This window comes from Gambusia affinis, linkage group LG05 (genome assembly GCF_019740435.1).
Source record: "Gambusia affinis linkage group LG05, SWU_Gaff_1.0, whole genome shotgun sequence".
In the NCBI taxonomy this organism is placed as follows: Eukaryota; Metazoa; Chordata; class Actinopteri; order Cyprinodontiformes; family Poeciliidae; genus Gambusia; species Gambusia affinis.
The window spans coordinates 24532161-24553962 of NC_057872.1; the positions used below are offsets into that span (position 1 = coordinate 24532161).

A 21802-nucleotide genomic window follows, 5' to 3' on the forward strand; every position below is an offset into this window, starting at 1 on the left:
CCTCCAAACTCCAATACCAAGCTCAAAACTGATATTTTATTAAGATGGCATATAACCAAACAATGTGTACTAGTTATATAATAGTCATATATAATAGTTTTGCACCAGAACATGGTGAACTGGGATATGACTAAAATGTAACAAACAGTAGAAAAATGGCAGGTATTGAGATCTTGGTTCTGTTAGAGGTTCTGATTCCAATCATTTAGAAATGCCTTGATCAGAACATCAATACTTGAGATTAGCTTTGTGCAATATCAATGGATTTGTTTTCATACATAAAGAATTAGTAACAGGTCAAATGTCAAATTTGTGTGAATGCCATGGAAATAGTTTTTCTTTTTTTTTTTTTTTACCTTTTAACAGCTTTTAAGCACAAATAGTTTTGATTTTTATGATTTTGAATATCAGGAAAAAACATGCTATCAAGTGCAGCTGAAAATAGGGAGAATTTCATGCAGCAAACGCCATGAGTGCATCCACTTGCTGCAAAACCTCTGGACAAATAGCTTTCCTACTTACAGATGGGTTGAAGTGATTATCAGCATGCTGTAGAAGGGAACTGGTTTGGTGAAAATCAAATAGCAAGGACACTCATGCAGCCCAATCTGGCATATATGTACAATCTGGTTTATCTGCAATCACACACTAATGAGGACATGTACAGCGTTGTCAGGTTCAATACAGTCCCAAAGGACCGCTGCTGTTGGAATGAGCTTAGGATCAAATTTCCCAATTGAAAGACGACCCTAACCACAGCCGCTTTTAACATCTCCACACAAGGCTTCTGCCAAATCTCTTCAGCTGTCATGAATGTAAAATACCAAATGCCTCAAAACCAAGTTCTCCTTAAGCACTTTTAGTTAGAAGGGTATTATTCTACAACAATTACACAGATGAGAGATAACAGATCATTATAAGATATTTTATTACCTCCTTCAGCAAGGAATACAGCATGGGAGAGCAATTTATCAATGCTAACCTAAATGTCTATATTATATGAAAACAAGAAAATATTGAGAAGTTTGCATATTTATCCAGATTTTAAGGCATGTGTCCTGTTAGACCATGTGTTTATACAATTTTTGAAGTTTTGGTACAGGTTAATTTCTTTTTTTGTCACTATGCATGAACCTTGCAAGCAGAACGTCCTACATGAGCCTACAAGGCAAAATATTCAAATGTATTTCCCATGCATATTTAATTATATCGGTATAATGAAATCTAATAATTGCTTCTTTTTATTCTATCTTTTTCAATTAACTTTTCATGAAATTAGCGTTTAAATTGCAGCATTAGCATTTTCCCTTACCATGGTTTCTTTTATTCATTTATTGTTTTTAATGGAGCTTTCAGTCTCAATATAACTACAGTAGCTTGAGGCAGAAATGGACACATCAAAATGTGACTTGGTTTTTATGTGTGGTGTTCGTGGTGTGTCTGTGGCGGATTATTAGAGAGTTGACAAACAAAGACAACTGTCCCTCTTAAAGGCAATCTGTCAGATCTCTGATTTAAGCGCTCTACCTCTTTTATCAATCTATCACTTCTTTCTTCACCTGTGCTCTCTTTCCTTCAGTGCAGCTTGTAGCAAACATCTCTCACTGGGATAGTCCCTGTTTCAACAAGGTGACTCTGACAGCACTACCTCTGACTTGACTTCTTACAAATTTCCCTATTGTAAACTCTTGTCAGTATTGTCAGTTTACATTTGTTTCCTTATAAAATAAAAATCCCCTTTTTTTAGGTTGACATCTTGGGAAATGAAATAAATAATTATATTACTTAGACTTTATTTTGCTTGCGAGGCCGTTTCTATATTTCCACATTCAGAATTTTGATTATCGAGTTCTGATTTAACCTTAGTTTATAAGGAAAACTAACTTTAATATTTATGAATAATTCAAAAGCAAGAGATTCACTTTAATAGGAAATAAAAAACTTTTTAACGTGGGGTAGTGAGAAATATTTATAGGAAGTCAGTATTTTGCCTAAAATTAGCAGCAGTCAGGGAAATCTCAGTTTACAGAAGCTAAAAGAAGTTTTTATAGGGAGAGAATAGCAACTCAGACGCAGTTTAAACGTCTAGAAGAATTCACTCTAAACCAGGGGTCTCAAACTCCAGGCCTCGAGGGCCGCAGTCCTGCAGTTTTTAGATGTGCCACAGGTACAAAACACTGGAATGAAATGGCTTAATTACCTCCACCTTGTGTAGACCAGTTCTCCAGAGCCTTAATTATTCTACTCAGGTGTGCTGCAGCAGAGGCACATCTAAAAGTTGCAGGACTGCGGCCCTCGAGGACTGGAGTTTGAGACCCCTGCTCTAAACTTTTCTCAAAGTTTTAGCAAACACAACACCTCATCACTTTGGCACCTAATGTCACTATCTACTCCACTAAAACAGTGTCATTGCCTTCTCAAGTGGACATTTGTGCTGTTATAACTCCATGGATAACCTGTTTGAGAGAACCAGAAGTTGTGTTGTCCCTCTTGACCCAGAGATTTTTTTCTCCATAAAACCTCCTCATATTTATCTTGAAAAAGGAAAATCTAGTCATTACTACAGTAGTTTTTAAATCAACTCCAGCCAATCAGAAGTGTTGTGTGTCAGTGAAAACACACCGAAGCAGTGTGAGATTTTAAGAACAAAGAGAAAACCCAAATTTCACAAGCAACGTTTGCTTGGAAAAGCAACATTGAAGACTAGATCATGTGAAAAAGAAAATTCTATTATCAATGACTGGAATGTATGAGGAGAAATGCATATAAATTATTGGCATGACACCAATTATTTTTATCAATTCATACAAGAATTTGTAATTTCAAACAGCATAAAGACACAGAAGCTGTGATTTACAGTTCACTGCCAGCAGGAGATTTGAGATTGTGAGTCAGTGTAAAAGATTTATTTACTTATCTATTTACACAACTGAATTACATTTAGCTGTCTAGTTGGCCTAGAACTTTTTATTTATGTTTAAAAAGATTTTTGTGGTACTAGTAGTCAGTAATAAATGAACAGAAAGAAGGGCAGAGATGGAAGGAGAGTAAAACCTGGGACAACTTTTTTAAAAGCTGAGAGATTTTTAATACAGGACACTTTCTAGCTCAAGCCAACTAAAAATTAGATTCAAGGATTCCTCAAAGATGCATGAAAGATTTAAAGCAGTTTTTCAGGTATGTTTTTGATGAGGGAATAAAATCATAACATGAAAGCTCAAAAAGGTCATTTTACATAGTACCCGCCATTCACAGTTTCAGTTTTTACTAGGTCATAAGCTTTCATCTTGGGGTTGATTTACACATTTCTAACCGAAGCACGTTCATCTTTAAGAGACAAAGCTCATCTCCTTCCTGAAAGGTGAGATCCCTTAATGTCTTTAGATGTAGGGTAGTGAGCTCAATGATTAACCAGACCAAACACAATCTGGAAAGGTTTAGTTTTATTCAGGAAAAGGGAGAAACATTCTGAGTCTATTTTGTTTATATCTAGATTCAAGTGTTTTATTTGTTATTTAATAAATTAAATGTGTCAGACTTTTACAGTTCAAACTGTCTCTTGTGCAATCATCAGATGGCTATAGAATTTAATAATAGACTGTTCCCACTCGACATACTGCCTACATAATTCTGTATAGCACTCAAAAAGTTGCCATATTCATAAGCACCCATCACTCTGCCTCCACAGAACTGACCCTGGCAAATCACTTTTATTCAACGTTCTTCACTTCTTCTTTTCTTAATATATTTTAGCTCTAACTTCCCCCTCAGGGTCTGTTTATTCAGTTATATCCATCAGTACTTTTAACAACATAATATCATTATAGCACCCTCTTTTGAAGAAGGCTATATAAAGAACATATGGCTCACATGAACTCCTAATAAAAATACCCAGCATTCATCTATTTACTGCTGCATGATAAGTATTAAGTGGCCTTATCTTCACTTTTGATCAATTTAATAAGCAGAGAGGGTCGAGTTTAAACCAATGGGCACACTTACAGATCCTTAAATAGGCTCTCCATTCTGTTAATTGTTTTTCATCTAGACTGCTGATTAGTTCTGATTAAAAAAGCAGAAAATAATGAAAAATTGGCAAATTTCACCTTTGTCATCAGTCCTAAAAAAGGTCGTCATTCACAACTCTGGCTCATAGCTGATGTGAATTGAGACTAAATGTGGAACCCTCTTAAACTAAAAAAAAATGAAAAAAAGATTGATTTATCCACAGGGCTTTCTTTGCCACGTCCATTGTGCGATAGCTTTCTGGACGCTCTTTCCCTTAACAAGCTAATGCTTGTTCAAACTGATTTAATGAGCCGAAAGCAGGTCTTACTACACAACGCCTGGCAAATTCAGCTCACAAGCAATACCCAGCGCCCTCATTCCTCTATTTACTCAAGTTTGATAGAGAATTTGTCAAACATCTGCATCACACACAAACCTGACCAGTCTAAGCTCAAAATATTTTTTTTCTCCTTTGAAAAAACACAAGATTTCACATTTAATTTTGCTTGATCAAAAACGCAGCAGGGAAGAACCATGGGGACTCTGTGCTATTCAAAGAATTAGCAAAAAAAGAGGAATGAGATCCGTCGCAACAACACATGTAGCCGAGTCGCTATCAGACAGTGTTTTATCTTTGCGCCCCCAAAGCACCTGTTGATAATTCTAATGAGCGGAATAACGCTCCCAGCGGGGGACTAAATTAAGCTGCAGGAGTCACAAACAGACCTAATAAGACACTGTGTGGCCTTTGAACACTGATACATACAGCAGATCCCTGGCTGGCTCTGGGAGGGAGAGCAGAGTGTTGCAGTTATTAGGTGACCTCAGAAACTCCCTCATGACTTAAAGCATGATTGTATTTTCTTAATATATATGTATTTTCTCAGGCCAGAAAACCCACAAACTCATGAACATTTATGTCTCTGAGTGATGGTTTTCTTTATATCTTTGTTTCATTTCTGTCATTATTTGTTGATAGCAGCTATTGCTCTGCTATGCCTGCAAGATGCCATCAAGCACATAAGACACAGATATACAGGTGCAACTCTATGATTGAGAAAATTATTGGAAAGTAAATTTTTTCAACAACTCAAAAATTATTTAAATTCATTAAACATGGTGAAGTAGTTCACTCAACTATTTAATTAATTTTGGTGAATGAAACTTAAACTCCAGTTAAGACACTACAGAAATAAAATACAAAAAAGGTTTTTCAATTCAGAAATGTTATTTTATCACCTGTGCAATCATCATGGGAAAAAAGAGTTGTCCAGCTGACAATAAATGACATCCTCCATAAGGAGGGGAAGCAACAAAAAGGTTGTTGGAGAAGCAGATACAGAGTGCTGTATCCAAGCATATTAATGAAAAGTCTAGTAGAAGAAAAAAGTGGGGTTGCCTTAAATTATAAAGAAAAGCCCATTCAGCATATTTCAAGGCCTGTCTCTTCAAGGGGTTTCACATAATGATAGCCAGCAAATGGCGTAATACTGTCTCATTTTTTGTGTTCACTAACTCCTTCAGCACAGACAATGTCAGTTTTGTTGAGCGTAGGCTATGAAAGGAAAGGATAGGGCAGTTTTTCAGTGTTTTTAAGTCTTTTTTTCAGATGCCGGTAAATGTACTTTATCTGAAAATCAAGATCTCAGAATCTTAGGAGAGAGTGGAGAGGCATTGAATTCAAGCTGCTCCAAGTCCAATGTTAGGTTTCCATGGCCAGTGATGATTTGGAGAGGAATGTCCTCTGTTGGAGTTGGCCCAACGTGTTCTTGCAAATATTTATCACAGGTATCTATGAGAACATTTTAGAAGACTTGGTGCTTCCCTTGCTGACAAGCTCTATGAAGGTGCCAATTTAATTTTTCAGCCAGACTTGGCACCTGCTTGCTCTGCCTAAAGTACCACTACCTGGTTTAATGACTGTGGTCTATCTATGCCTGATTGGCCAGCAAACTGCCTTGAACTGAAATTCACTGAAGAAAAAAACAGAGAGAGGAAGAGAGAGAAAGAAGTTTCACTTCTTGAGCTGAATACCTAAAAAAATAACATTTTGACAATATTCTAATTAATTGCATACTACATCATTTGGTTTACACACAAGTGACTCTCCAGGTCAAACTTTGAAGAAATGTATAAAGAACCAAAATAATGGATGGTGTGCACACATGCCTCCGATTATATACAAACACCCTTTCCAGATGGTCCCTTTTACACACCCAGCTGCTCGTACTAACATCCACTGCCTAGCAACCACCTATCAGAAAATATGTCCACCTCCGGACCCAAGCAGCCTGCTCTGAAAGACAACCAATCAGGTGAGTGGCTCCCCAGAGACGAATGGCTGTGATCGGGAAAAGAGGTATGGGTTTAGTCAATAAGGCTTCAATATATCGTCAACAGCAACCTCAGTTGTTTTTTTCTCTCTTTTTTTTTTGCCAAGCTCTTTTCATGTTTTTTGACACCTTTATTGGTGTCAGAGCTCTCAAACCTCATACTCGTCAGGTGCTTCACCCTCTCCTGTGTGTAGGAGGCACTTCATAACACTCATGCCCAAACCTGCTTTGGAAAACACACTGCAAAAATATATGAAGTGACTCTGGACTTATATATTTTTGATCTTTTCCAGTTAGGTTTATAGCAGACACACCTGAATTCTAAATAAATACATTTCTATTCAAAAAAATGAAAACTAGTGTCACTTATAGTTTGATATGTTTGCTTCCCACTACACATTAATGTTTATCAAACCTTTCATTTTTCTAAGTTAAATCAAATCTAAAATCAATGCCTCAGACAAAAAGACAGTGTTTATAATGCAGCATATTTGGAGAAAAGATTGGGTCTTGCCAGAGTATTTTATTTCTTCGAGCAGCCATCAAGAGACTGAGAGTAAGCAGTAGCACAGTGATATGCAAGCACTCAACCTGGGACTCTGACACAATGAGATAATAATAAACCAGAACTCTAACAGGACCAAATCAAAGCTACATTTTTGCTGTGATGGATTTTCTGTCTTAGGTCATTTAAAACTGTGTAAGTTGCATTCACGTTAGATGGAACACTTTTTTTTTTTTTTTTTTTTACCTGATAGCAGGAAAAAAAGTGACCAGCTTGAATTAAATTTTTGGACTTCCAAACTTTAAAGATCTCTAAATCTATAAAATTCAAAGCACGCTACAGGAGAAGATTCAGAATCCGTGTGTTGCACACTGTACAAAACTCTTGCGTGTTCCACTCTGATCCGCTATTGAAAAGAAAATCCCATCTGGCAGAGATTTTGATTGGGATCTTAGCAGCCTTTGAGTTGTGATTATCCCTGGATATTACGAAGGATGTTTCAACCATCTGAAAGCTCAGAGGTTCAAAATATAAAACACCCAATGAGATATGCTTAGTCCATAGCTGACCATGGTTTTTGGTCAAGCTTTAGAACAACAGGACATGTGTGCAAATCAGCTGAAAACCAACCTGATAAAAATCACCTGATTTCCCCAATTGCTCCTATCCCGCACTGAATCTCCCTCTGCTATAATATCTTTTCAAAAATAATTTTACAATTATTAGTTTCTCTCACAATTAAGTTGGTCACAACATGAAAATTCATAAACAAAATATGCAAAAGCAAAACATACAAGACAAAATGTAGGTTCCTAAATAATGAAGCCATAAGCTTCACGCTCTCTGTATTTCCCTTTCGGTCCACTTGATGAGGAAACAACAAAAACAGACTGGATCCTCTTGATAAAGTTAAACGGTTTACTTCAAAAACAAAACCAGTGCAGATGTTGCTTATCCACAAGAAGCATACAGAATAAGACAGAAGAGACGAAAGATGTCAAAAATCTGTGTGGCTCCTCTCCAACTGCCCAACTCACTCTACCTAGCCACACCCTGAAATCCTTAACTGCAATTAGATATGCAAATTTACAAGAGGGCTTTAGTATATTCTAACATAACAAATTCACATGCATGAGAGATTTAACTGATAATAATTTTTATCCTAATAAATGAATTATCATAAGAAACAAACTGAATCTATCCTAAAGGTCTGAATGAACTAAAACTGAAATTAGGCTTCTCCACATAATAATAATAATAATAATAATAATAATAATAATAATAATAATAATAATAATAATAATAATAATAATACAACATATACTATATTTATAGCATTAGGTACAGGACAGTTTCTGGTAGGAAGGCATAAGTAAGGTCCTTGTAATGATACAGTAGCTGCCTCTCCCTTAACTATTGCTGCACATTGGTAATCAATTGGTTAAAATGAGGCTTATAAAGTGGCACCTCAATTAGTGTGCATTCACACAAGCCTAGGATTAGAAGAGTCCTGAATCAGACTCTTTTCCATTTATCTAGAACAGGGGTGTCAAATTCCAGTCCTCAAGAGCAGCGTCCTGCAGTTATTAGATGTGCCACAGGTACAAAACACTGGAATGAAATAACTTAATTTCCTCCTTCTTGTGTAGATAAGTTCTCCAGAGCCTTGCTAATGACCTAATTATTCTATTCAGGTGTGGTGCAGCAGAGGCACATCTAAAAGTTGCAGGCCAGTGGCCCTTGAGGACTGGAGTTTGACACCTGTGGTCTAGAAAGTCCGATTCGTTTGGGAGGTAAGAATGCAAATTTGAATTCCAAAATGGACTAAAAAAAGCAAACTCCGCCTAAAAAAACCAAGGTCTCGGTCCGGTTTAAGCGAACTCTGAAGCTGTTGGAAGGCAGTGAGAATGTAACTGGACTTGAGACCGTTCCAAAAGCAGGACGTTACCAGTGCAGGACATTCTGGTCCTGCGCTAACTGCTAATATATTAACTCTTAGCAAATTTCCATGGCAACGGTTGACATAGCAACGGGTTTGCGTGCCGACACAGAAAGCGAAGTAAAGCAGAATATAAATGGTTTAAAGTTGTTTTCCAACAGTTTATCTGCTTATTTTTCCATTCCTGTGGCGCTCTGCAGCTGCTGTAATTTTTAAACCTTTAAACAAAAACGGAACAAATTGCCTCGTTGGTTTGAACATAATAATCATCAAACAGGATGACATATTTCATATGTCTCATATCTATAAAGTATATGAGTCATGGTTTATTACATTTTGGCAAAATAATAAAATTAACAGAGGCAATTATGTAATTATTCACCAGTATAAAAGAACAATTTGCTTAGTCCTCTCTTGCGTCTTGACAGAAACCAGGCTGTTTATAGATTTATAACATGGGAGAATACTTACAAATATCAGTACATTTCTCAGCTTTAATTTAAGCCATATTTATAAAAATCTGGTAAGAAATAAAGGCGCTGCTTTCATTTTTGTGACAGATTCCTGTTCATACCGCATTGTAACAGTCTGGTTTTGTGAACAGACTTACCCTGCAAACGCGTCGCTAGTGTTGGTGGCTAACAGGCGCTGTCCAAACCAGTAATGTCTATCAATGAAGAAATCCTACAACCGATTAAATCTGACGCTGCTCCGTTTTTGCTTACTTTTTGTGAAGAAGGAAGTTGCGCTGGTCTTCTTCAGAGGTTTTGTGTCGATTCCTTCACTAGTTCGTGGTGCAGCGCCACTACAGGCGACGGAGGGAACAGGTTTTTCAGCTTGTTTGGGTCGTTTGACACAGTGGTGTGAATGCGAACTACAGTTCCGAAAATAGTCCCCAATCGAACAGTCTACTATCCGGTGTGAAAACACCTTTAGAATACTACTTAGAAGAAAGACGAACACAGCTGTTTGAAAATGTCTCACTGCTTAAAAAACTGGTATACAGTCACATTCAGCCACCTAGAATATGAATTCCAATTAGGTTCATTTGTTAGGTTAAGAAAAACTTTTGAGATTTAGATTAGATTTAAGAAATTTCTTAGTATCGCAGGCTGGATGATAAAACCTGGTAGTGGCTAGTCAAATTCATTTTGGTTTTAAAAATGTTGAAAATTGTTGAGATAGAGATTTAAATAATCAGTCAGTCAAAGGTGATCTGATTTTCTCTAGATTCCTTGAATCACATCAACATGAAGCCAGTTAAATTAAAATTGCTGAAATATTCTAAATTTCTCAGCTAAGTTCAGCTAAGTTAGAATTTGTATGTTCCTGTTGGGTACATACAAGGGTGAAGATGAAATAAAAGTGCTTTGGCCATAAACCCAATTATAGTCTCCTCTGATGCATTATCTTGTTATCATTTCTTTTCACAATTGCGCAAGACTAAATATACCTTGCACAGTAAAAACGAGCAAAACAACAGGGAAAACATGCAAGGCTGGAACCTGAAATAAGCTAAATGTCACACTACAGGCCTGCAGTCCCCATTAATTTACCCAGGAAACTTTTGTATTTAATAAGGCATATTGGGGATATTGCTTAAGAACAAGTTCTTCCATCAGTCCTGGAGCTCTAATATCACTCCGGGCCTCCACATGTCTAATTATGTCTGATCCTTGGCTAGAGGAATCCATCAAACATTCAGCTATTATCCTACATTGCCTTGCAATCATTTCTGGTGACAGGAAACACTAAAACCTCCTGCTTTTTGTCTCATTTTGTCCCTCTGTCTTCCTTTTTCTATCACTTTATCTGCCCGAGTGGCTCAGCTGCGATCTTTCCATCATTTCTATATCTCCCTGGTGTGTTGTGCTTTTTCGCCTCATTGCTTCAACAGCACCTTTTCCCTTTCTGCCCCTCCCCCTACCTCAGTTGTTCTGGCTGTCTTGTACCTGACAATCTTTCCCACCCCCACCCCTCTTCTCCCATCAACCCTCACCACCTCTGGCATGATACTTCTCCTTGACTCTAACCTTTTTCTTCCTTTCCCCCCTCCCCCTGTGCCACTTCATGTCACCATGCATCATGGTAATTCTTATCGGAGTGTCATGTGTGTTGCTGCGTATTTGTAATCCGTTACACTATCTGCATCTCCTTGTCTCTGTGTCCAGTGTTTCATCTTCATAATGTAGTTATGGTCCCTCCATAGCGAAACCTGTCTTTCATTTTTGCACTGATGCTTCAAAGTATATTTTGTTTAAATCAATCTTTAGTACGATCTAGCCACTGGTTATGCACTGAAGAAAACTGCTTAAAATTAATTTTTCAGATAACTAACTGGGGAAGTCCTGGTCCGATACCTCATTAGAAATCAATGCTTTACATATTCTTGAAGCTTCAAAGTAAAATACCCCACAATATTTCATCAGTATAACAGAGTGTAGGGAAAGTGAAGCTGTTTTTTTCTAGACAACATGGTCTCGAAGACAGTAAAATTGCAGGGAGGCCTTGATATGCTGCACCAACACTACATTAAATGGAACAGGAAATCTACAATAATCACTCCCACCAAAACATGGACAACGTTACCATTTACTTCTAAAAATATTCTTGACTTGACATACAACTATAGTCCCCAGTTCTGGTATTTATGTTTCCAAGCAGAGCAGATTTCTGGAGTGCATAGCTAGAATAGCATTTCTTATTTGTTTTGACCACTTGTTGATAATGTAGCATACAATATATTTCCGACATAGTTCCAGTCAATTGTGTAAAGACAAAACAGCTACCGCTTCATTAATGTAAAGCTTTGTTTGACCATAAAGCTTATTGGCCAGTATTTTAGTTGCTTTCTCCAGTACAGCTGAGAATATCAGAGTAGACAGCACAGAGACTGTCATATTGCACACACAGGGAACTGCAGCAACTGCAATGATGAATTATTTTAGCTAGCAATGCATACAAAACCAAGCAGTTTCTTTAACAAAGCCCACCTGGCTAAATGCCTTGTTGAGGTTGTTGCTGAGATAAGGTAATGCACAACACAGAGATAAAAAAGATGTAAGAAAAAGAAGAAGAAATGAACTTTGTCAGGTGCTTCCACTACAGATTATTTGATAAAAGGTTTGGTTGACTGGTCCCAACCTGACACCTGAGATTTTTTTACATGTCTATCCATCCATCCTTTCCTTTGATACCTTCTTTATGTAAAGCTTACTAAATGGAAATATGCATAATATTTTTATGGTAATTTTTACATTTATAATTTAGAAAACTCTTAAATTAATTTTATCATGAAAATTAGCAGTAGTCCCATATAAGCTATCATGGATTTTCTACTTATTTCATCGCTCAGTTTTATCCACTGCAAACTATGGTGAACTGCTTTCCCTTGCAGCATGAAACAAATTAGAAGACACAAAAATATACCAAGAATAGAAAACTATTTTGATTATTATTATTTTTGTAAACAGGGTAACTTTGTCAGCAAATCTTTGAAAGTTCCCAAATTTTCCCTCTGAGGGACAATAAGGGCTATTTCTATTCTATTTTTATTCCCATATTTAATGCTTATTGTTAAGAATAGTAGAGCAGAGTTCAAATAGAGGACAGGGTAAGTGGAGGTGAAAGATATTCCACCTAATCACCTCCCAACCTTCCTAACACACAGACACACCCAGGCACGCGCGCTCAAAGGGAACCCACAATTCAAACTGATGGCTCCTCAAGCATATTGGACATTGGGGACACAGAAGTTATAGCCACACCGACCAAATGTAACATAGAAACTGGTGGAAGCCTGATATAAATTCATATGTACAACGTTGAAGCATAGAGATGGAACGGGCAAAAAAAAAAAAGAATTAGGATATGAGTGTGATGATTGTGGTCGCATTATCACACGAACAGATCCACACACACACGCACACCCACGCACACACACACACAGACTTACTGCAGGGAGCTGAGTGCACTTTGATAATGTCACAGCCCTCAGGCCTAAATAGTCCCTAAATGTTCAACCCCTGCTTGCTTCAAGTCAGCATCTTACAATTTGGTGCACGTGTATGTCAACAAATGCGACTGCATGTGCTCTTTTAAGGGCGTTGATAAAAGCTGCCTGCGGCGTCGCGACAAGCTTCACTATGACACCAAATGCACCCTGGAGGACTGTAGACACCCCGCCGCTCACAAACGAACGAAGAATGGTGGGACAAATGCAAAGGAAGGCAGGGGGTGGAAGAAAAAAAAAAACAAAGCTCATGGTAGATGGAGACCGATGAGAGATACTTACAAACAGAGAGAGTACTGCGCTCACAGAGAAAGACTAAGAGTTGAGGTAATTTGTGATGACAGAATGAGAAATTGAAAACAAAGAGGTAGACAAGTAGAGAGAGAGAGAAAGAGGAAGAAGAAGGGATATGCAACATGATGGATAAAACAAAGGAACAGCATAAGATGAAAGGCGTCACACAGAGTGGCAGAGATACTCTTCATCGGAGGAAGAAAAGGTAGAAAGATTATTTAACCAAGCCATGAGAGGGGCAGTAAGTGAACATGTAACAGAGAAAAAAGAATAAGTGAAGAGCTGCCTTTTTGAAAGCTATTTGCTTCTAAACCACCTCCCATTAATTCAGCTTGCACTTAGCTCCCTCTCTTTTTGGAGTGCTTAAGTAACAAAGCATGCATCAGGCAGCCAGCACCATTTCAATGCAACTCCAAGAAGGGACAAAGGTATAGAAAAACTGAGTGTAAGAGGGAAAAAAGGCAAAGAAAAGGGGGTGGAGGAACAAGAGGTGAGACATGCTTGGTGTGTGATGCCCCTTCTTTGTATTGAGAGTTATTCATCATGAGAAAATGCTCAGCGGAAGGCTGGGATGTCAACTTTCATTGTGAGAAAAATGACTTATTGTTTATTCACCAAGTAAGACAAAGAGAGGCAAAGGGTATAGGGATGCCTTTGTGTGTACATGAGTTTATGGCAGCATGAGCTCACAGTATGTTAATATATGAGTGTAGGAAGTAATACATTGGGAATCAAAGTAATTAGTTGTGAGCCATTTGCTCCATCCAGAAAATTAGGGAAATAAAAGCAGAATGCAGTTTAAATGTCACCCTGAGATCCATCTTTGTGTTCGCAAAGGGAGTTGGAGACCCTTTGCATTTTCAGGAAGTCACACATTTTTGTCATACTCAGTTGACTGCATAATTGACTGTCCACTCCTCCTCTTTCCTCCCTGTCCGTTCCATTATGCCCTGGCGCCTTCTCTCACTTGTCTCCCTCTGCTGGGGTTATCTACCGTTTACAGTAGGCCAACTCTAAGGGACCGTTTGTCGTTGCTGTCGTCACCCCGTCTTTGTCAGCTCTCTCCATCCTCTCTTCCTATGCTGCTTATCAGACACTGAAGTCATTGTAAACTGCAGAAATAACCAGAGATGCACCAAATAATCAGTCAGCCATCAGAACGGGTTAATTTTCCCCTGACCTGATGTTTGACTGGAAAACATCAAGTCAATGATGTTTTGACCTGATGTCAACTGAACTGACTGAAAAGTCAGACTTCTCTGACCATTAGGTCTACAAATGCATAAAATAACACCACATACTCCCATACATATTTGATGGATTTTCAAAATATCCGAATAAGATCGCAGACATACACTCATTGACCAGTTTATTATATATGTTGGTAAAGAGTGGGACTCAAGAATGCCTTCATAACTGTCTCAGGTCTTTGCGGCAAAGATTTAGAAGTCTTGAAAGTTTGGTCAATATTGACTGCAGTTGCTGCAGATTTGCCAGCTTGCATGTACGATATGCAAATCTGCTGTCCCACCAAATCCCAAAGGTGCTCTATTTGAATAAAGTTAGGAGAGTGCAGAGGGCATTAGAGTACAATGTCATGTTCAAGAAACCGGTTTGAGATTATTTGAGCTTTGTGACATAATGCCATATCCTCTTATAAGTAGCCATCATAAATATGGTAAAGTGATATTCAATGGACATTGTTAGCAACAATACATAGGCAAGCTGTTATGTTCAAATGATCATCAGCTGGCACAAATGACTATATAAGTCTATATCCCTAGTATCTGAATGTTGCAGCTCAAATCAACACTCAACAAACATTTCTTCAATCTCTTATTGTCCAATTTTGGAGAGACAGACGAAACTTTAGCCTCAGCTGAAAGGAAGAGCAGACTTGTATGTTTGCATGTAGGAATGTATGCTTTATGGACAGAACTGGTAGACTGGACTTAATAAATGTTATCTGTTTCAGCAATTAGAAGCCTGGTTATCTCGTCTTCAGAAACATCATTGCAAAAATGAATTCTCTTCATTTTATTTTTCCCTACTTGTCTAGTATAGTTAATCCATCCATCCATTTTCTATACACCCTTCATCCCTAATGGGGTCGGGAGGGTTGCTGGTGCCTATCTCCAGCAGCGTTCAGGGCAAGAGGCGGGGTTCATCCTGGACAGGTCGCCAGTCTGTCGCAGGGCAACACAGAGACACACAAGACAAACAACCATTCACACACACACTCACACCTAGGGAGAATTGAGAGAGACCAATTAACCTGACAGTCATGTTTTTGGACTGTGGGAGGAAGCCGGAGAACCCGGGGAGAACCCACCATGCACAGGGAGAACATGCAAACTTCATGCAGAAAGACCCCGGGCCGGGAATCGAACCCAGGACCTTCTTGCTGCAAGGCAACAGCTCTACCAACTGCGCCACTGTGCAGCCCCCTTGTATAGTTAATTAAAATTAAAATGTAAAACTTTAAACTTGGCAACAGAGAGCAAAAACTACCTCCTCTCCCTGCCTTTATAGTTGACCCCCACAGGCTGGGATAGTAAAGCTCATTTAACACTGGGACCAATAAACAACACAGTAAACACTCAGCAGAGGTGTTGGCCCATATTTACACTCTGAGCCTCTATAAAGTCCCATGTTTTATCCTCGCTGTGGTCCCATTTTTTTTTTGCCCATCAATGAGAGAAGGTAAGTGTTGAGAAGGACTCGGGGTGTTTTTTTTAAATCAAGATTTATTAAAACCACTTAAAATGAATTGTTCCATATTTCATGTCTTCGCTCATCCAGCAAACTTGTTTTGTATCTGATCATAGTTGTTTACAGTAAATGAGGTCCGAAGAGGTGGCTCACGGAATGCTCCGGTAATAAAACATGACAACGAATGGGAATAAAATGCAAATCCTGTGCTGATTATGCACCAGAGCCTCTCTAAATTGTGAATGTTATGAGATGCTTCTCCTTGCCTTGGGCATACAGGGACAAAAGTCTCACCTTTTCTAACTCTGGTGGTCAAGCTGTCATGCAGGTGTAAACTTTTTAATTTCACCAGCAGTGTCAAAGCTAAACTTATTGAATTGACACGACTGCAGAGCAAAAATACCTCACCATCCTACAGAGGACCCTCAGGGAGCAATACACACTAACCCTTTGAAGGCTCACAAAGATTTCTTTCTTTTGGAAACTTCAAAGAGAAATATTTGTGCATTTCTTTTTTTCATTTTGTCAGAAATGTTCTCTGTCATTTATTTTCCCAGTATAAAATCTTAATGTCACTTCACACAAAGACTCTCAGGCTCCTGCAGTTCCAAAGAGCCAGTAACTGCCAGCCAACCAGCACTGTATGTGGAACAGCTGAAAGAAAGTGAGCTAAAAATGTTATTTCCAATTCTAAGATATTGCATACAGTCTGAATACAATCACATCCAGGACCCAAATCCTAAGAGAAGGATCCCAGAGAAGTTGAAACAAAGGAATCAGATACGTATTTTCCAGGCATGGTATCGATAATAAGATAAAATATGGAAGTATTTTAAAAATTCCAGATTTTTTTCTCTGTCCTATGGCTGTGTCCCTCTATTAATTCCACTAACCCTCCACGTGTCCACCCATATCTCCATCTGCCCCTTCACAAATCTTTTTGTCCATCCATTCATTTGTCTACCCACATTTTCATTTGCTCATTCACTGATCTATTTGTCCATCCATCCATCCATTTGCAAAAATTGGCTCAAAAGGACAACTCTGGAAAACTGAGTATAGGGAAGTAGAACTTTTGACATGAAAAACATTTAGGAACCCTGCTTGTATGTGCTCACCAGAGAAAGTAATAACAACATCACCGTTGCTTCTGCCAATGAATTTGTCAGTTCGACTGAGCCAGTGTTTTTCCTCATCATTGGGTCTTGTTACGTCAGGCTATCATCAGTCTGCTGACCTGTACACACATGCATACATGCACAAACACACGCACACACGCCCGCACACACACACACACACACACACACACACACACACAGCATGTCTCTCTAACAAAAACTGAATTCAGAAACCCCCCTGAGATACTCGGTGCATGAAAAGGCTCTCATCCAAATGGCTCATGTATTCAGGTTGGGCCCCCAGAGGACCTGCCCTGTATTGATAGAGCAGAATGGTGAAGCCACTTGTCAAAGCAAGAGACAGAACAGAGCGACACAGTTCTCACACTACCTGAATGACACACTGGACAAAACAACAATGCGTCCCACCATTTCAGGTGTAATTTAACTCAAGAGTGGAAATTATCCCACTTTCTATATATTTTGTTTACCTTTACAAAGGTAAAAAAAAATCTTACAAGTAAAACTAACTTGTCGGAATAAAAAACTGGCTACTTTTTTCATAAAAAAGGAGAAAATATCAATGAGGAAAACTTGGGGAATAGGAGATGAAAAGAAAAGAAGGTTGGTGATTTTCTTACAACACACCTTTCATCTAGCTTGTCAGCCTTGAGATCCATAAATGATGTGTAATGGTGATGTGTGCCTGCGTGTGTATATCAGAAAAAGTAAAAGCTACACAAATTCATATTGGTGGTTGGGTGACAAGTTATATAATGGAAAGAGTGGCTTGGTGCCGAATATGTACAAGAGTCACAAAGAGTGATGAAAAAATCATGGAGGAAAAGTTTGTGGTTTTTTTAAAGTAAGGTTTCCAAAACCTATTTTAAAATCCCCTTTTTAAAAAGAGAAATTTTTCCACGAAAAAATCCACTTTTTAAAAGGAGATTTTAAAATAAGCCATAAAAAGTATTATTTGTTAGGCCCTTGTACTTCTATGACCCTGTATAGAATAGAAGGAAAAGAAACCCCTCAGCTGTTAACTTTAAACATTCTCATTGATTTGACATGATGATCTATATTAAACTTTTAAAAGCAATCTAAAATGTGACAGATGAGCTGCTACTCTCTGTTATTGCCGATCCTCAATAAGGTTCAACAAAGCACTACATGCTAATAAGAGAACTATAGCTAATCCGTGATGATTGCAAACACATCTTTTCAATACAGAAATGTTTAGTTACCCTAAAGAAGTACTGTTTTCTGTTTCTGGTATAACATGTATAGGAGCAGCTAAAAGATCCACTTAAATAGAGTTCATTATCAACTGTCAGCTAAGGCCTGTCAGTAGCTTCTAGAATAAGACACACATTAACTTGAAAAACAATAATTTGTCCACAAACCCACAGCTTGAAGTTTGACAAGATGGATTATGTCATGAGCCTGACCATGTGAGAATCCAGATGCTTCACAAGTTAAATGACTCATGAGCCATTTGCAAATATAAGGTTGGAATAAAGAAGCGACAGAGCCTGCAGTTGGAGGACGTAGGCGTGGTATAGTGATGAATCAAACTAAAGGCTTTCATCCAGGAGACTGCAGAAAGTGTTTGTAAGAGAACATGACCTTCTGGTGTTTCTATTAGTTCCACCTCATTAGTTTTAATTCTGAAGTTTAGGCATCCACTTATCCTGGCAGGGTGAAAGAAAAGGTCATGGTTAAGGTTCAAGAAGACTCCGACACAAAACAGTTACAACAAGTAGTTTAGAGACTCGCTGTGACAGGAGACCTTAGGATTAACTAACTATATTAGCTGTGAATGAAAGAAAAACTAACTTTTAAGACCCTAAATGCATAATGTTAACTCCAACAAATCGCTAACATATTCTTATTAAATTACTCAAAAACATAATTACCTGTTTTACAATTTTATAATAAATTTCAACAGGCCCTGAGGTTAAACTATGATTTTTCAAGTTAAAGTGCCCAGAACAAGGTAATTTTTCCTTTTATTTTAGTTGCTGATGGGTGGATTAAAGTAAAAGGGGGAGCGTAGCTCTGGCTTGACAATTTGTAAGGGCTGGAGTTTAGAAGGAAGATGCTGTATTGATGGGAAAATGGTGACGTTCTGTATTGTCGAAGCATAAAGCTAGAAGAAGGGCAGCAGGAGGACAGCAGGCTTAGTCAAAGGATATGCTCAGGAACAAGTGTCTGCTGGGTTTAAAGAAATAAACAAGAGAAAGTATTTCAAACTATGTGTAGGTTGATGTTGCTCAGACGCTGTACACTGAATCTCAAGATGAAATATTGTCTTAAAGATTGACTCAAAGTCTATTCTACATTTTCATGTATATATCAATATATTCTAAAAACCTAAAATTGCATAGGGAAATATTGAAGATATAAAGGTAGTCCTGGTAAATCTATTTCTAAGAGACATATTGACAAAAATGTACACTGTTTGTATAGAAGAACCAAAGTAATCCACAGATAAAACATAAAAACAAGTGCACATAAAAATTAAGTGAGATGTAAAGGGTAAATAGGTACTGAACACATGAAGAAAAAAAGCAGCACAAAGTTACAGAGAGCCAATAAGCAAGTTCAAATGTGCCACTATTTGACAAAGCAATCCTGCCCCCTATCAGTGCAAGTCAATACAAATGATCAAAGGGTATAAATTCAAGAAAAAATATTATGCCAAGCACGCAGACAAGGAAACTCTGAATTGGTTTCAGAGAAAGAAAATTAAGCTTCACGACTGGTCCATTGGACTCATGTCCCAATAAAAATCTATGCAAGAATTGAAGATCAAACTGAATAAAGGCTTTCAAAACCTTTAAGAGTTGAGGAAATGCTGAATGGAACAATGGGTCAAAATAACAACAAAAGCTTCTCTAGTTAGTACTTAAAAAGACTTAGTAAGCTTGTACAAACCTTTTCTCTTTTCCAACTTATAACACATAGTTGAATTTGTGAATTATTCTATTTGATCTTATTGCATGTGGATTACTTGGGCTGTTACCGACATATGGACATATATTTTAATCCAATATGTTTACTTAGGTAACACGTACATGTTTATTTTTTCAGGCTGTATTAATTATCTGAATAAGAGGATACAATGAAGTTCTCATCTAAGCAAATTCCAAATAAAATGTCTATTTAATGTGGATTCTTTTTAGCTTAGATTCTTATTTTTAGTTGAATTAACAGTATATTTGGCTGCTGTCTTCAAGTTTGGTTTGTACTTTTTATTTTTGGGTTGCTTTGTACTCCTTTCTCCCACTGATCATTAACCTTTGTTCTTCATTCGTTTTTATTTTTCTGCCACACTTTCTCTGTGTAAGGTCATTAATTTTTGCCAGCATGTAAGCTCCTTTGCTTCGCTTTGTGAACAGTGTAAGAGCCTCTTCATTATCTGCCTCTGCTGTCCCTTCCTTCCACTGAGCGTAGTTACGATGCGATTCAGCCGTGCCTGGTTTTATGTTTAAAATTTTTAGTTATCAAATTACCTATCTTTACAGTCCCTTTGACCTACTTTTTATTTTTTAAAGGTAATTTTGCTTCTTTAGGATTTTTTTGTTGTAGATATAAAGTCCTTTAGTTAAAAAAACATTACCTTTTTCCAACAAAACTGCCCTTTTCCTTTATAAGAGGCATAGAATTTTTGTAACAGATCATATTATTTTTCACCAAATTAATGCTGTATAGATAACTTTAACAAACAGAGATCATGAGGAGGGAGGGATAGATAACCTCATGCACTCTGGAAAATATTCTCTTATTTCCCTCTTGGACAAAATCAGAATATTTAAAAATTACAATTTTAAATGAATGTAAATTAGTCACTCAAGCCGTGATAGTTTCTCATTTGTTCCTCAATGAGGAAAGAGCCATAGTTATAATAGTAAAATTATTTCAAGTTGCAATGTACAGTTGAGATTGTTGGGCGTTGATCATTTATTTGCACATCAACAAAGTTTTTCTATGCAGGTGTCAAATGTGCAGTTGCTAGAAAAGTTCTGAAAATTAAAGTGAAAAAAGTATGTCACACGTTTCAGCACTTGTATTTTTGACGCTGATAAAAACAGTACAGTTTTAATTATAAAGCTGACAATTTCATAAAAGGACCTCGAAGAGTGTGTCCATATGCCACTTTTCTCGGGTTGAAATAGGCTGTCAGGGCACAGGAGAACACTTCATCTCAGCACCTCATTAAAAACCTGCTCCCACACACGTGAGAGTTAATCACACAGCTGTCAGCAAGCCTGCAACTTGTATAGTGACAAAAGGAAAAAAACAGAATAACAACACTTAATGTCTGACTGATACGGTTCCACAATTGGTCCTTTCTGTTCGTCTTGTGATAATTTCAATCTGCATATTAGCTGAAGGTGGAAAGGCACAGACATCCGTCATTCTGTTTTGGTTGTTGCACTGACAGTTATTTTCCATTTAATTGGGGACCAACCTTACTGTCCTCCTAAATAAGCTTTGTCTCGCAAAATAAGGCACAGGGTCTCTGACCAAAGTATGGAATCTGTGGGCCAAAGCCCCAAGGCATTGGTGCCTATAGGAAATAACACAACTTCAAAATAAATTTACTCTAGGAGCAAGCAACACAGACTTTCCAAAGGGAAATTCTAACCAAATATTTTAAGGTATAGTAAAGTTACAATGGCTGAAGTATAAAGGCGAGGTGCACCAATTGCAGTTTTCTGGTCAATCGCCAATTATTATTATTTGGCCGATACAATTTTTTTTTTGTCAGAAATGTTGTTAAATGTAGCAAGAAAGTTGCTGAGTTGGTAACAGTGGTAAGACTATTGTTAACTGCAAATTTGCAAACATGACATGGTGGGTCAGTCAATCAGTCAA

At 37.7% G+C, this 21802-nt stretch overlaps 1 protein-coding gene across 8 annotated transcripts in view; it reads right to left on the reverse strand.

Moving 5' to 3' along the window:
- Positions 1 to 21802, reverse strand: part of cadm4 (cell adhesion molecule 4) — a 224087-nt gene that overhangs the window by 73554 nt on the left and 128731 nt on the right. Inside the window, exon 1 of one of the 8 annotated variants that reach the window (XM_044118000.1) lies at positions 9396 to 9563. The exons of the other annotated variants lie outside the window; for them this stretch is intronic. The gene's annotated coding sequence lies outside the window, so the exon portion shown is untranslated. Of the gene's footprint in view, positions 1 to 9395; positions 9564 to 21802 lie in introns of those variants that run through there. 8 annotated transcript variants of the gene reach the window in all.